Here is a 13,196-nt window from a genome sequence, read left to right as displayed (position 1 = left end):
CTGGGGGAGCCTTTACGCAACCCCACACTCAACAGGACTCTGCCTCTTCACTCTTTCCTAACAACCCTAAACATAACCCTACCCGGAACAAGAAGCTGAACCCGAGTTAGACCCGAAAAAACACGTACGGTGCCACTTTCTGCCATCAAAAAGTGCTCTCAGCGGAAGCCTTTGGGTACACCTGAACTCCCTGGGGGAGCCTTTACGCAACCCCACACTCAACAGGACTCTGCGTCTTCACTCTTTCCTAACAACCCTAAACATAACCCTAACCGCAACAAGAAGCTGAACCCGAGTTAGACCCGAAAAATCACGTACGGTGCCACTTTCTGCCATCAAAAAGTGCTCTCAGCGGAAGCCTTTGGGTACACCTGAACTCCCTGGGGGAGCCTTTACGCAACCCCACACTCAACAGGACTCTGCGTCTTCACTCTTTCCTAACAACCCTAAACATAACCCTAACCGCAACAAGAAGCTGAACCCGAGTTAGACCCGAAAAATCACGTACGGTGCCACTTTCTGCGTTCAAAAAGTGCTCTCAGCGGAAGCCTTTGGGTACACCTGAACTCCCTGGGGGAGCCTTTACGCAACCCCACACTCAACAGGACTCTGCGTCTTCACTCTTTCCTAACAACCCTAAATATAACCCTAACCGCAACAAGAAGCTGAACCCGAGTTAGACCCGAAAAAACACATACGGTGCCACTTTCCCATCAAAAAGTGCTCTCAGCGGAAGCCTTTGGGTACACCTGAACTCCCTGGGGGAGCCTTTACGCAACCCCACACTCAACAGGACTCTGCGTCTTCACTCTTTCCTAACAACCCTAAACATAACCCTAACCGGAACAAGAAGCTGAACCCGAGTTAGACCCGAAAAAACACGTACGGTGCCACTTTCTGCCATCAAAAAGTGCTCTCAGCGGAAGCCTTTGGGTACACCTGAACTCCCTGGGGGAGCCTTTACGCAATCCCACACTCAACAGGACTCTGCGTCTTCACTCTTTCCTAACAACCCTAAACATAACCCTAACCGCAACAAGAAGCTGAACCCGAGTTAGACCCGAAAAAACACGTACGGTGCCACTTTCTGCCATCAAAAAGTGCTCTCAGCGGAAGCCTTTGGGTACACCTGAACTCCCTGGGGGAGCCTTTACGCAACCCCACACTCAACAGGACTCTGCGTCTTCACTCTTTCCTAACAACCCTAAACATAACCCTAACCGGAACAAGAAGCTGAACTCGAGTTAGACCCGAAAAAACACGTACGGTGCCACTTTCTGCCATCAAAAAGTGCTCTCAGCGGAAGCCTTTGGGTACACCTGAACTCCCTGGGGGAGCCTTTACGCAACCCCACACTCAACAGGACTCTGCGTCTTCACTCTTTCCTAACAACCCTAAACATAACCCTAACCGCAACAAGAAGCTGAACCCGAGTTAGACCCGAAAAATCACGTACGGTGCCACTTTATGCCATCAAAAAGTGCTCTCAGCGGAAGCCTTTGGGTACACCTGAACTCCCTGGGGGAGCCTTTACGCAACCCCACACTCAACAGGACTCTGCGTCTTCACTCTTTCCTAACAACCCTAAACATAACCCTAACCGGAACAAGAAGCTGAACCCGAGTTAGACCCGAAAAAACACGTACGGTGCCACTTTCTGCCATCAAAAAGTGCTCTCAGCGGAAGCCTTTGGGTACACCTGAACTCCCTGGGGGAGCCTTTACGCAACCCCACACTCAACAGGACTCTGCGTCTTCACTCTTTCCTAACAACCCTAAACATAACCCTAACCGGAACAAGAAGCTGAACTCGAGTTAGACCCGAAAAAACACGTACGGTGCCACTTTCTGCCATCAAAAAGTGCTCTCAGCGGAAGCCTTTGGGTACACCTGAACTCCCTGGGGGAGCCTTTACGCAACCCCACACTCAACAGGACTCTGCGTCTTCACTCTTTCCTAACAACCCTAAACATAACCCTAACCCCAACAAGAAGCTGAACCCGAGTTAGACCCGAAAAATCATGCACGGTGCCACTTTCTGCCATCAAAAAGTGCTCTCAGCGGAAGCCTTTGGGTACACCTGAACTCCCTGGGGGAGCCTTTACGCAACCCCACACTCAACAGGACTCTGCGTCTTCACTCTTTCCTAACAACCCGAAACATAACCCTAACCGGAACAAGAAGCTGAACCCGAGTTAGACCCGAAAAAACACGCACGGTGCCACTTTATGCCATCAAAAAGTGCTCTCAGCGGAAGCCTTCGGGTAAACCTGAACTCCCTGGGGGAGCCTTTACGCAACCCCACACTCAACAGGACTCTGCGTCTTCACTCTATCCTAACAACCCTAAACATAACCCTAACCGCAACAAGAAGCTGAACCCGAGTTAGACCCGAAAAAACACGTACGGTGCCACTTTCTGCCATCCAAAAGTGCTCTCAGCGGAAGCCTTTGGGTACACCTGAACTCCCTGGGGGAGCCTTTACGCAACCCCACACTCAACAGGACTCTGCCTCTTCACTCTTTCCTAACAACCCTAAACATAACCCTAACCGGAACAAGAAGCTGAACCCGAGTTAGACCCGAAAAAACACGTACGGTGCCACTTTCTGCCATCAAAAAGTGCTCTCAGCGGAAGCCTTTGGGTACACCTGAACTCCCTGGGGGAGCCTTTACGCAACCCCACACTCAACAGGCCTCTGCGTCTTCACTCTTTCCTAACAACCCTAAACATAACCCTAACCGCAACAGGAAGCTGAACCCGAGTTAGACCCGGAAAAACACGTACGGTGCCACTTTCTGCCATCAAAAAGTGCTCTCAGCGGAAGCCTTTGGGTACACCTGAACTCCCTGGGGGAGCCTTTACGCAACCCCACACTCAACAGGACTCTGCGTCTTCACTCTTTCCTAACAACCCTAAACATAACCCTAACCGCAACAAGAAGCTGAACCCGAGTTAGACCCGAAAAATCACGTACGGTGCCACTTTCTGCGTTCAAAAAGTGCTCTCAGCGGAAGCCTTTGGGTACACCTGAACTCCCTGGGGGAGCCTTTACGCAACCCCACACTCAACAGGACTCTGCGTCTTCACTCTTTCCTAACAACCCTAAATATAACCCTAACCGCAACAAGAAGCTGAACCCGAGTTAGACCCGAAAAAACACATACGGTGCCACTTTGCCATCAAAAAGTGCTCTCAGCGGAAGCCTTTGGGTACACCTGAACTCCCTGGGGGAGCCTTTACGCAACCCCACACTCAACAGGACTCTGCGTCTTCACTCTTTCCTAACAACCCTAAACATAACCCTAACCGGAACAAGAAGCTGAACCCGAGTTAGACCCGAAAAAACACGTACGGTGCCACTTTCTGCCATCAAAAAGTGCTCTCAGCGGAAGCCTTTGGGTACACCTGAACTCCCTGGGGGAGCCTTTACGCAATCCCACACTCAACAGGACTCTGCGTCTTCACTCTTTCCTAACAACCCTAAACATAACCCTAACCGCAACAAGAAGCTGAACCCGAGTTAGACCCGAAAAAACACGTACGGTGCCACTTTCTGCCATCAAAAAGTGCTCTCAGCGGAAGCCTTTGGGTACACCTGAACTCCCTGGGGGAGCCTTTACGCAACCCCACACTCAACAGGACTCTGCGTCTTCACTCTTTCCTAACAACCCTAAACATAACCCTAACCGGAACAAGAAGCTGAACTCGAGTTAGACCCGAAAAAACACGTACGGTGCCACTTTCTGCCATCAAAAAGTGCTCTCAGCGGAAGCCTTTGGGTACACCTGAACTCCCTGGGGGAGCCTTTACGCAACCCCACACTCAACAGGACTCTGCGTCTTCACTCTTTCCTAACAACCCTAAACATAACCCTAACCGCAACAAGAAGCTGAACCCGAGTTAGACCCGAAAAAACACGTACGGTGCCACTTTCTGCCATCAAAAAGTGCTCTCAGCGGAAGCCTTTGGGAACACCTGAACTCCCTGGGGGAGCCTTTACGCAACCCCACACTCAACAGGACTCTGCGTCTTCACTCTTTCCTAACAACCCTAAACATAACCCTAACCGGAACAAGAAGCTGAACCCGAGTTAGACCCGAAAAAACACTCACGGTGCCACTTTCTGCCATCAAAAAGTGCTCTCAGCGGAAGCCTTTGGGTACACCTGAACTCCCTGGGGGAGCCTTTACGCAACCCCACACTCAACAGGACTCTGCGTCTTCACTCTTTCCTAACAACCCTAAACAGAACCCTAACTGCAACAAGAAGCTGAACCCGAGTTAGACCCGAAAAAACACGTACGGTGCCACTTTCTGCCATCAAAAAGTGCTCTCAGCGGAAGCCTTTGGGTACACCTGAACTCCCTGGGGGAGCCTTTATGCAACCCCACACTCAACAGGACTCTGCGTCTTCACTCTTTCCTAACAACCCTAAACATAACCCTAACCGCAACAAGAAGCTGAACCCGAGTTAGACCCGAAAAAAAACGTACGGTGCCACTTTCTGCCATCAAAAAGTGCTCTCAGCGGAAGCCTTTGGGTACACCTGAACTCCCTGGGGGAGCCTTTACGCAACCCCACACTCAACAGGACTCTGCGTCTTCACTCTATCCTAACAACCCTAAACATAACCCTAACCGGAACAAGAAGCTGAACCCGAGTTAGACCCGAAAAAACACGTACGGTGCCACTTTCTGCCATCCAAAAGTGCTCTCAGCGGAAGCCTTTGGGTACACCTGAACTCCCTGGGGGAGCCTTTACGCAACCCCACACTCAACAGGACTCTGCGTCTTCACTCTTTCCTAACAACCCTAAACATAACCCTAACCGGAACAAGAAGCTGAACCCGAGTTAGACCCGAAAAATCACGTACGGTGCCACTTTCTGCCATCAAAAAGTGCTCTCAGCGGAAGCCTTTGGGTACACCTGAACTCCCTGGGGGAGCCTTTACGCAACCCCACACTCAACAGGCCTCTGCGTCTTCACTCTTTCCTAACAACCCTAAACATAACCCTAACCGAAACAAGAAGCTGAACCCGAGTTAGACCCGAAAAAACACGTACGGTGCCACTTTCTGCCATCAAAAAGTGCTCTCAGCGGAAGCCTTTGGGTACACCTGAACTCCCTGGGGGAGCCTTTACGCAACCCCACACTCAACAGGACTCTGCGTCTTCACTCTTTCCTAACAACCCTAAACATAACCCTAACCGCAACAAGAAGCTGAACCCGAGTTAGACCCGAAAAATCACGTACGGTGCAACTTTCTGCCATCAAAAAGTGCTCTCAGCGGAAGCCTTTGGGTACACCTGAACTCCCTGGGGGAGCCTTTACGCAACCCCACACTCAACAGGACTCTGCGTCTTCACTCTTTCCTAACAACCCTAAACATAACCCTAACCGGAACAAGAAGCTGAACCCGAGTTAGACCCGAAAAAACACGCACGGTGCCACTTTCTGCCATCAAAAAGTGCTCTCAGCGGAAGCCTTTGGGTACACCTGAACTCCCTGGGGGAGCCTTTACGCAACCCCACACTCAACAGGACTCTGCGTCTTCACTCTTTCCTAACAACCCTAAACAGAACCCTAACCGGAACAAGAAGCTGAACCCGAGTTAGACCCGAAAAAACACGTACGGTGCCACTTTCTGCCATCAAAAAGTGCTCTCAGCGGAAGCCTTTGGGTACACCTGAACTCCCTGGGGGAGCCTTTACGCAACCCCACACTCAACAGGACTCTGCGTCTTCACTCTTTCCTAACAACCCTAAACATAACCCTAACCGCAACAAGAAGCTGAACCCGAGTTAGACCCGAAAAAACACTCACGGTGCCACTTTCTGCCATCAAAAAGTGCTCTCAGCGGAAGCCTTTGGGTACACCTGAACTCCCTGGGGGAGCCTTTACGCAACCCCACACTCAACAGGACTCTGCGTCTTCACTCTTTCCTAACAACCCTAAACATAACCCTAACCGGAACAGGAAAATGAACCTGAGTTAGACCCGAAAAAACACGTACGGTGCCACTTTCTGCCATCAAAAAGTGCTCTCAGCGGAAGCCTTTGGGTACGCCTGAACTCCCTGGGGGAGCCTTTACGCAACCCCACACTCAACAGGACTCTGCGTCTTCACTCTATCCTAACAACCCTAAACATAACCCTAACCGCAACAAGAAGCTGAACCCGAGTTAGACCCGAAAAAACACTCACGGTGCCACTTTCTGCCATCAAAAAGTGCTCTCAGCGGAAGCCTTTGGGTACACCTGAGCTCCCTGGGGGAGCCTTTACGCAACCCCACAGTCAACAGGACTCTGCGTCTTCACTCTTTCCTAACAACCCTAAACATAACCCTAACCGGAACAGGAAAATGAACCTGAGTTAGACCCGAAAAAACACGTACGGTGCCACTTTCTGCCATCAAAAAGTGCTCTCAGCGGAAGCCTTTGGGTACACCTGAACTCCCTGGGGGAGCCTTTACGCAACCCCACACTCAACAGGCCTCTGCGTCTTCACTCTTTCCTAACAACCCTAAACATAACCCTAACCGCAACAAGAAGCTGAACCCGAGTTAGACCCGAAAAAACACGTACGGTGCCACTTTCTGCCATCAAAAAGTGCTCTCAGCGGAAGCCTTTGGGTACACCTGAACTCCCTGGGGGAGCCTTTACGCAACCCCACACTCAACAGGACTCTGCGTCTTCACTCTTTCCTAACAACCCTAAACATAACCCTAACCGCAACAAGAAGCTGAACCCGAGTTAGACCCGAAAAATCACGTACGGTGCAACTTTCTGCCATCAAAAAGTGCTCTCAGCGGAAGCCTTTGGGTACACCTGAACTCCCTGGGGGAGCCTTTACGCAACCCCACACTCAACAGGACTCTGCGTCTTCACTCTTTCCTAACAACCCTAAACATAACCCTAACCGCAACAAGAAGCTGAACCCGAGTTAGACCCGAAAAAACACGCACGGTGCCACTTTCTGCCATCAAAAAGTGCTCTCAGCGGAAGCCTTTGGGTACTCCTGAACTCCCTGGGGGAGCCTTTACGCAACCCCACACTCAACAGGACTCTGCGTCTTCACTCTTTCCTAACAACCCTAAACATAACCCTAACCGGAACAAGAAGCTGAACCCGAGTTAGACCCGAAAAAACACGTACGGTGCCACTTTCTGCCATCAAAAAGTGCTCTCAGCGGAAGCCTTCGGGTACACCTGAACTCCCTGGGGGAGCCTTTACGCAACCCCACACTCAACAGGACTCTGCGTCTTCACTCTTTCCTAACAACCCTAAACAGAACCCTAACCGGAACAAGAAGCTGAACCCGAGTTAGACCCGAAAAAACACGTACGGTGCCACTTTCTGCCATCAAAAAGTGCTCTCAGCGGAAGCCTTTGGGTACACCTGAACTCCCTGGGGGAGCCTTTACGCAACCCCACACTCAACAGGACTCTGCGTCTTCACTCTTTCCTAACAACCCTAAACAGAACCCTAACCGGAACAAGAAGCTGAACCCGAGTTAGACCCGAAAAAACACGTACGGTGCCACTTTCTGCCATCAAAAAGTGCTCTCAGCGGAAGCCTTTGGGTACACCTGAACTCCCTGGGGGAGCCTTTACGCAACCCCACACTCAACAGGACTCTCCCTCTTCACTCTTTCCTAACAACCCTAAACATAACCCTAACCGGAACAAGAAGCTGAACCCGAGTTAGACCCGAAAAATCACGTACGGTGCCACTTTCTGCCATCAAAAAGTGCTCTCAGCGGAAGCCTTTGGGTACACCTAAACTCCCTGGGGGAACCTTTACGCAGCCCCACACTCAACAGGACTCTGCGTCTTCACTCTTTCCTAACAACCCTAAACATAACCCTAACCGCAACAAGAAGCTGAACCCGAGTTAGACCCGAAAAAACACGTACGGTGCCACTTTATGCCATCAAAAAGTGCTCTCACCGGAAGCCTTTGGGTACACCTGAACTCCCTGGGGGAGCCTTTACGCAACCCCACACTCAACAGGACTCTGCGTCTTCACTCTTTCCTAACAACCCTAAACATAACCCTAACCGGAACAAGAAGCTGAACCCGAGTTAGACCCGAAAAAACACGTACGGTGCCACTTTCTGCCATCAAAAAGTGCTCTCAGCGGAAGCCTTCGGGTACACCTGAACTCCCTGGGGGAGCCTTTACGCAACCCCACACTCAACAGGACTCTGCGTCTTCACTCTTTCCTAACAACCCTAAACATAACCCTAACCGGAACAAGAAGCTGAACCCGAGTTAGACCCGAAAAAACACGCACGGTGCCACTTTCTGCCATCAAAAAGTGCTCTCAGCGGAAGCCTTCGGGTACACCTGAGCTCCCTGGGGGAGCCTTTACGCAACCCCACACTCAACAGGACTCTGCGTCTTCACTCTTTCCTAACAACCCTAAACATAACCCTAACCGCAACAAGAAGCTCAACCCGAGTTAGACCCGAAAAAACACGTACGGTGCCACTTTCTGCCATCAAAAAGTGCTCTCAGCGGAAGCCTTTGGGTACACCTGAACTCCCTGGGGGAGCCTTTACGCAACCCCACACTCAACAGGACTCTGCGTCTTCACTCTTTCCTAACAACCCTAAACAGAACCCTAACCGGAACAAGAAGCTGAACCCGAGTTAGACCCGAAAAAACACGTACGGTGCCACTTTCTGCCATCAAAAAGTGCTCTCAGCGGAAGCCTTTGGGTACACCTGAACTCCCTGGGGGAGCCTTTACGCAACCCCACACTCAACAGGACTCTGCGTCTTCACTCTTTCCTAACAACCCTAAACATAACCCTCACCGCAACAAGAAGCTGAACCCGAGTTAGACCCGAAAAAACACGGACGGTGCCACTTTCTGCCATCAAAAAGTGCTCTCAGCGGAAGCCTTTGGGTACACCTGAACTCCCTGGGGGAGCCTTTACGCAACCCCACACTCAACAGGACTCTGCGTCTTCACTCTTTCCTAACAACCCTAAACAGAACCCTAACCGCAACAAGAAGCTGAACCCGAGTTAGACCCGAAAAATCACGTACGGAGCAACTTTCTGCCATCAAAAAGTGCTCTCAGCGGAAGCCTTTGGGTACACCTGAACTCCCTGGGGGAGCCTTTACGCAACCCCACACTCAACAGGACTCTGCGTCTTCACTCTTTCCTAACAACCCTAAACATAACCCTAACCGGAACAAGAAGCTGAACCCGAGTTAGACCCGAAAAATCACGTACGGTGCCACTTTCTGCCATCAAAAAGTGCTCTCAGCGGAAGCCTTTGGGTACACCTGAACTCCCTGGGGGAGCCTTTACGCAACCCCACACTCAACAGGACTCTGCGTCTTCACTCTTTCCTAACAACCCTAAACATAACCCTAACCGGAACAAGAAGCTGAACCCGAGTTAGACCCGAAAAAACACGTACGGTGCCACTTTCTGCCATCCAAAAGTGCTCTCAGCGGACGCCTTTGGGTACACCTGAACTCCCTGGGGGAGCCTTTACGCAACCCCACACTCAACAGGACTCTGCGTCTTCACTCTTTCCTAACAACCCTAAACATAACCCTAACCGCAACAAGAAGCTGAACCCGAGTTAGACCCGAAAAAACACATACGGTGCCACTTTATGCCATCCAAAAGTGCTCTCAGCGGAAGCCTTTGGGTACACCTGAACTCCCTGGGGGAGCCTTTACGCAACCCCACACTCAACAGGACTCTGCGTCTTCACTCTTTCCTAACAACCCTAAACATAACCCTAACCGCAACAAGAAGCTGAACCCGAGTTAGACCCGAAAAAACACGCACGGTGCCACTTTCTGCCATCAAAAAGTGCTCTCAGCGGAAGCCTTTGGGTACTCCTGAACTCCCTGGGGGAGCCTTTACGCAACCCCACACTCAACAGGACTCTGCGTCTTCACTCTTTCCTAACAACCCTAAACATAACCCTAACCGGAACAAGAAGCTGAACCCGAGTTAGACCCGAAAAAACACGTACGGTGCCACTTTCTGCCATCAAAAAGTGCTCTCAGCGGAAGCCTTCGGGTACACCTGAACTCCCTGGGGGAGCCTTTACGCAACCCCACACTCAACAGGACTCTGCGTCTTCACTCTTTCCTAACAACCCTAAACAGAACCCTAACCGGAACAAGAAGCTGAACCCGAGTTAGACCCGAAAAAACACGTACGGTGCCACTTTCTGCCATCAAAAAGTGCTCTCAGCGGAAGCCTTTGGGTACACCTGAACTCCCTGGGGGAGCCTTTACGCAACCCCACACTCAACAGGACTCTGCGTCTTCACTCTTTCCTAACAACCCTAAACAGAACCCTAACCGGAACAAGAAGCTGAACCCGAGTTAGACCCGAAAAATCACGTACGGTGCCACTTTCTGCCATCAAAAAGTGCTCTCAGCGGAAGCCTTTGGGTACACCTGAACTCCCTGGGGGAGCCTTTACGCAACCCCACACTCAACAGGACTCTGCGTCTTCACTCTTTCCTAACAACCCTAAACAGAACCCTAACCGGAACAAGAAGCTGAACCCGAGTTAGACCCGAAAAATCACGTACGGTGCCACTTTCTGCCATCAAAAAGTGCTCTCAGCGGAAGCCTTTGGGTACACCTGAACTCCCTGGGGGAGCCTTTACGCAACCCCACACTCAACAAGACTCTCCCTCTTCACTCTTTCCTAACAACCCTAAACATAACCCTAACCGCAACAAGAAGCTGAACCCGAGTTAGACCCGAAAAAACACGTACGGTGCCACTTTCTGCCATCAAAAAGTGCTCTCAGCGGAAGCCTTTGGGTACACCTGAACTCCCTGGGGGAGCCTTTACGCAACCCCACACTCAACAGGACTCTGCGTCTTCACTCTTTCCTAACAACCCTAAACATAACCCTAACCGCAACAAGAAGCTGAACCCGAGTTAGACCCGAAAAAACACGTACGGTGCCACTTTCTGCCATCAAAAAGTGCTCTCAGCGGAAGCCTTCGGGTACACCTGAACTCCCTGGGGGAGCCTTTACGCAACCCCACACTCAACAGGACTCTGCGTCTTCACTCTTTCCTAACAACCCTAAACATAACCCTAACCGGAACAAGAAGCTGAACCCGAGTTAGACCCGAAAAAACACGTACGGTGCCACTTTCTGCCATCAAAAAGTGCTCTCAGCGGAAGCCTTTGGGTACACCTGAACTCCCTGGGGGAGCCTTTACGCAACCCCACACTCAACAGGACTCTCCCTCTTCACTCTTTCCTAACAACCCTAAACATAACCCTAACCGGAACAAGAAGCTGAACCCGAGTTAGACCCGAAAAATCACGTACGGTGCCACTTTCTGCCATCAAAAAGTGCTCTCAGCGGAAGCCTTTGGGTACACCTAAACTCCCTGGGGGAACCTTTACGCAGCCCCACACTCAACAGGACTCTGCGTCTTCACTCTTTCCTAACAACCCTAAACATAACCCTAACCGCAACAAGAAGCTGAACCCGAGTTAGACCCGAAAAAACACGTACGGTGCCACTTTATGCCATCAAAAAGTGCTCTCACCGGAAGCCTTTGGGTACACCTGAACTCCCTGGGGGAGCCTTTACGCAACCCCACACTCAACAGGACTCTGCGTCTTCACTCTTTCCTAACAACCCTAAACATAACCCTAACCGGAACAAGAAGCTGAACCCGAGTTAGACCCGAAAAAACACGTACGGTGCCACTTTCTGCCATCAAAAAGTGCTCTCAGCGGAAGCCTTCGGGTACACCTGAACTCCCTGGGGGAGCCTTTACGCAACCCCACACTCAACAGGACTCTGCGTCTTCACTCTTTCCTAACAACCCTAAACATAACCCTAACCGGAACAAGAAGCTGAACCCGAGTTAGACCCGAAAAAACACGCACGGTGCCACTTTCTGCCATCAAAAAGTGCTCTCAGCGGAAGCCTTCGGGTACACCTGAGCTCCCTGGGGGAGCCTTTACGCAACCCCACACTCAACAGGACTCTGCGTCTTCACTCTTTCCTAACAACCCTAAACATAACCCTAACCGCAACAAGAAGCTCAACCCGAGTTAGACCCGAAAAAACACGTACGGTGCCACTTTCTGCCATCAAAAAGTGCTCTCAGCGGAAGCCTTTGGGTACACCTGAACTCCCTGGGGGAGCCTTTACGCAACCCCACACTCAACAGGACTCTGCGTCTTCACTCTTTCCTAACAACCCTAAACAGAACCCTAACCGGAACAAGAAGCTGAACCCGAGTTAGACCCGAAAAAACACGTACGGTGCCACTTTCTGCCATCAAAAAGTGCTCTCAGCGGAAGCCTTTGGGTACACCTGAACTCCCTGGGGGAGCCTTTACGCAACCCCACACTCAACAGGACTCTGCGTCTTCACTCTTTCCTAACAACCCTAAACATAACCCTCACCGCAACAAGAAGCTGAACCCGAGTTAGACCCGAAAAAACACGGACGGTGCCACTTTCTGCCATCAAAAAGTGCTCTCAGCGGAAGCCTTTGGGTACACCTGAACTCCCTGGGGGAGCCTTTACGCAACCCCACACTCAACAGGACTCTGCGTCTTCACTCTTTCCTAACAACCCTAAACAGAACCCTAACCGCAACAAGAAGCTGAACCCGAGTTAGACCCGAAAAATCACGTACGGAGCAACTTTCTGCCATCAAAAAGTGCTCTCAGCGGAAGCCTTTGGGTACACCTGAACTCCCTGGGGGAGCCTTTACGCAACCCCACACTCAACAGGACTCTCCCTCTTCACTCTTTCCTAACAACCCTAAACATAACCCTAACCGGAACAAGAAGCTGAACCCGAGTTAGACCCGAAAAAACACGTACGGTGCCACTTTCTGCCATCAAAAAGTGCTCTCAGCGGAAGCCTTTGGGTACACCTAAACTCCCTGGGGGAACCTTTACGCAACCCCACACTCAACAGGACTCTGCGTCTTCACTCTTTCCTAACAACCCTAAACATAACCCTAACCGGAACAAGAAGCTGAACCCGAGTTAGACCCGAAAAATCACGTACGGTGCCACTTTCTGCCATCCAAAAGTGCTCTCAGCGGACGCCTTTGGGTACACCTGAACTCCCTGGGGGAGCCTTTACGCAACCCCACACTCAACAGGACTCTGCGTCTTCACTCTTTCCTAACAACCCTAAACATAACCCTAACCGCAACA

This window comes from Anser brachyrhynchus (genome assembly GCF_964034855.1).
Source record: "Anser brachyrhynchus genome assembly, contig: SCAFFOLD_118, whole genome shotgun sequence".
Classification (NCBI taxonomy): Eukaryota; Metazoa; Chordata; class Aves; order Anseriformes; family Anatidae; genus Anser; species Anser brachyrhynchus.
Note: the sequence above shows the minus strand (reverse complement) of the source record.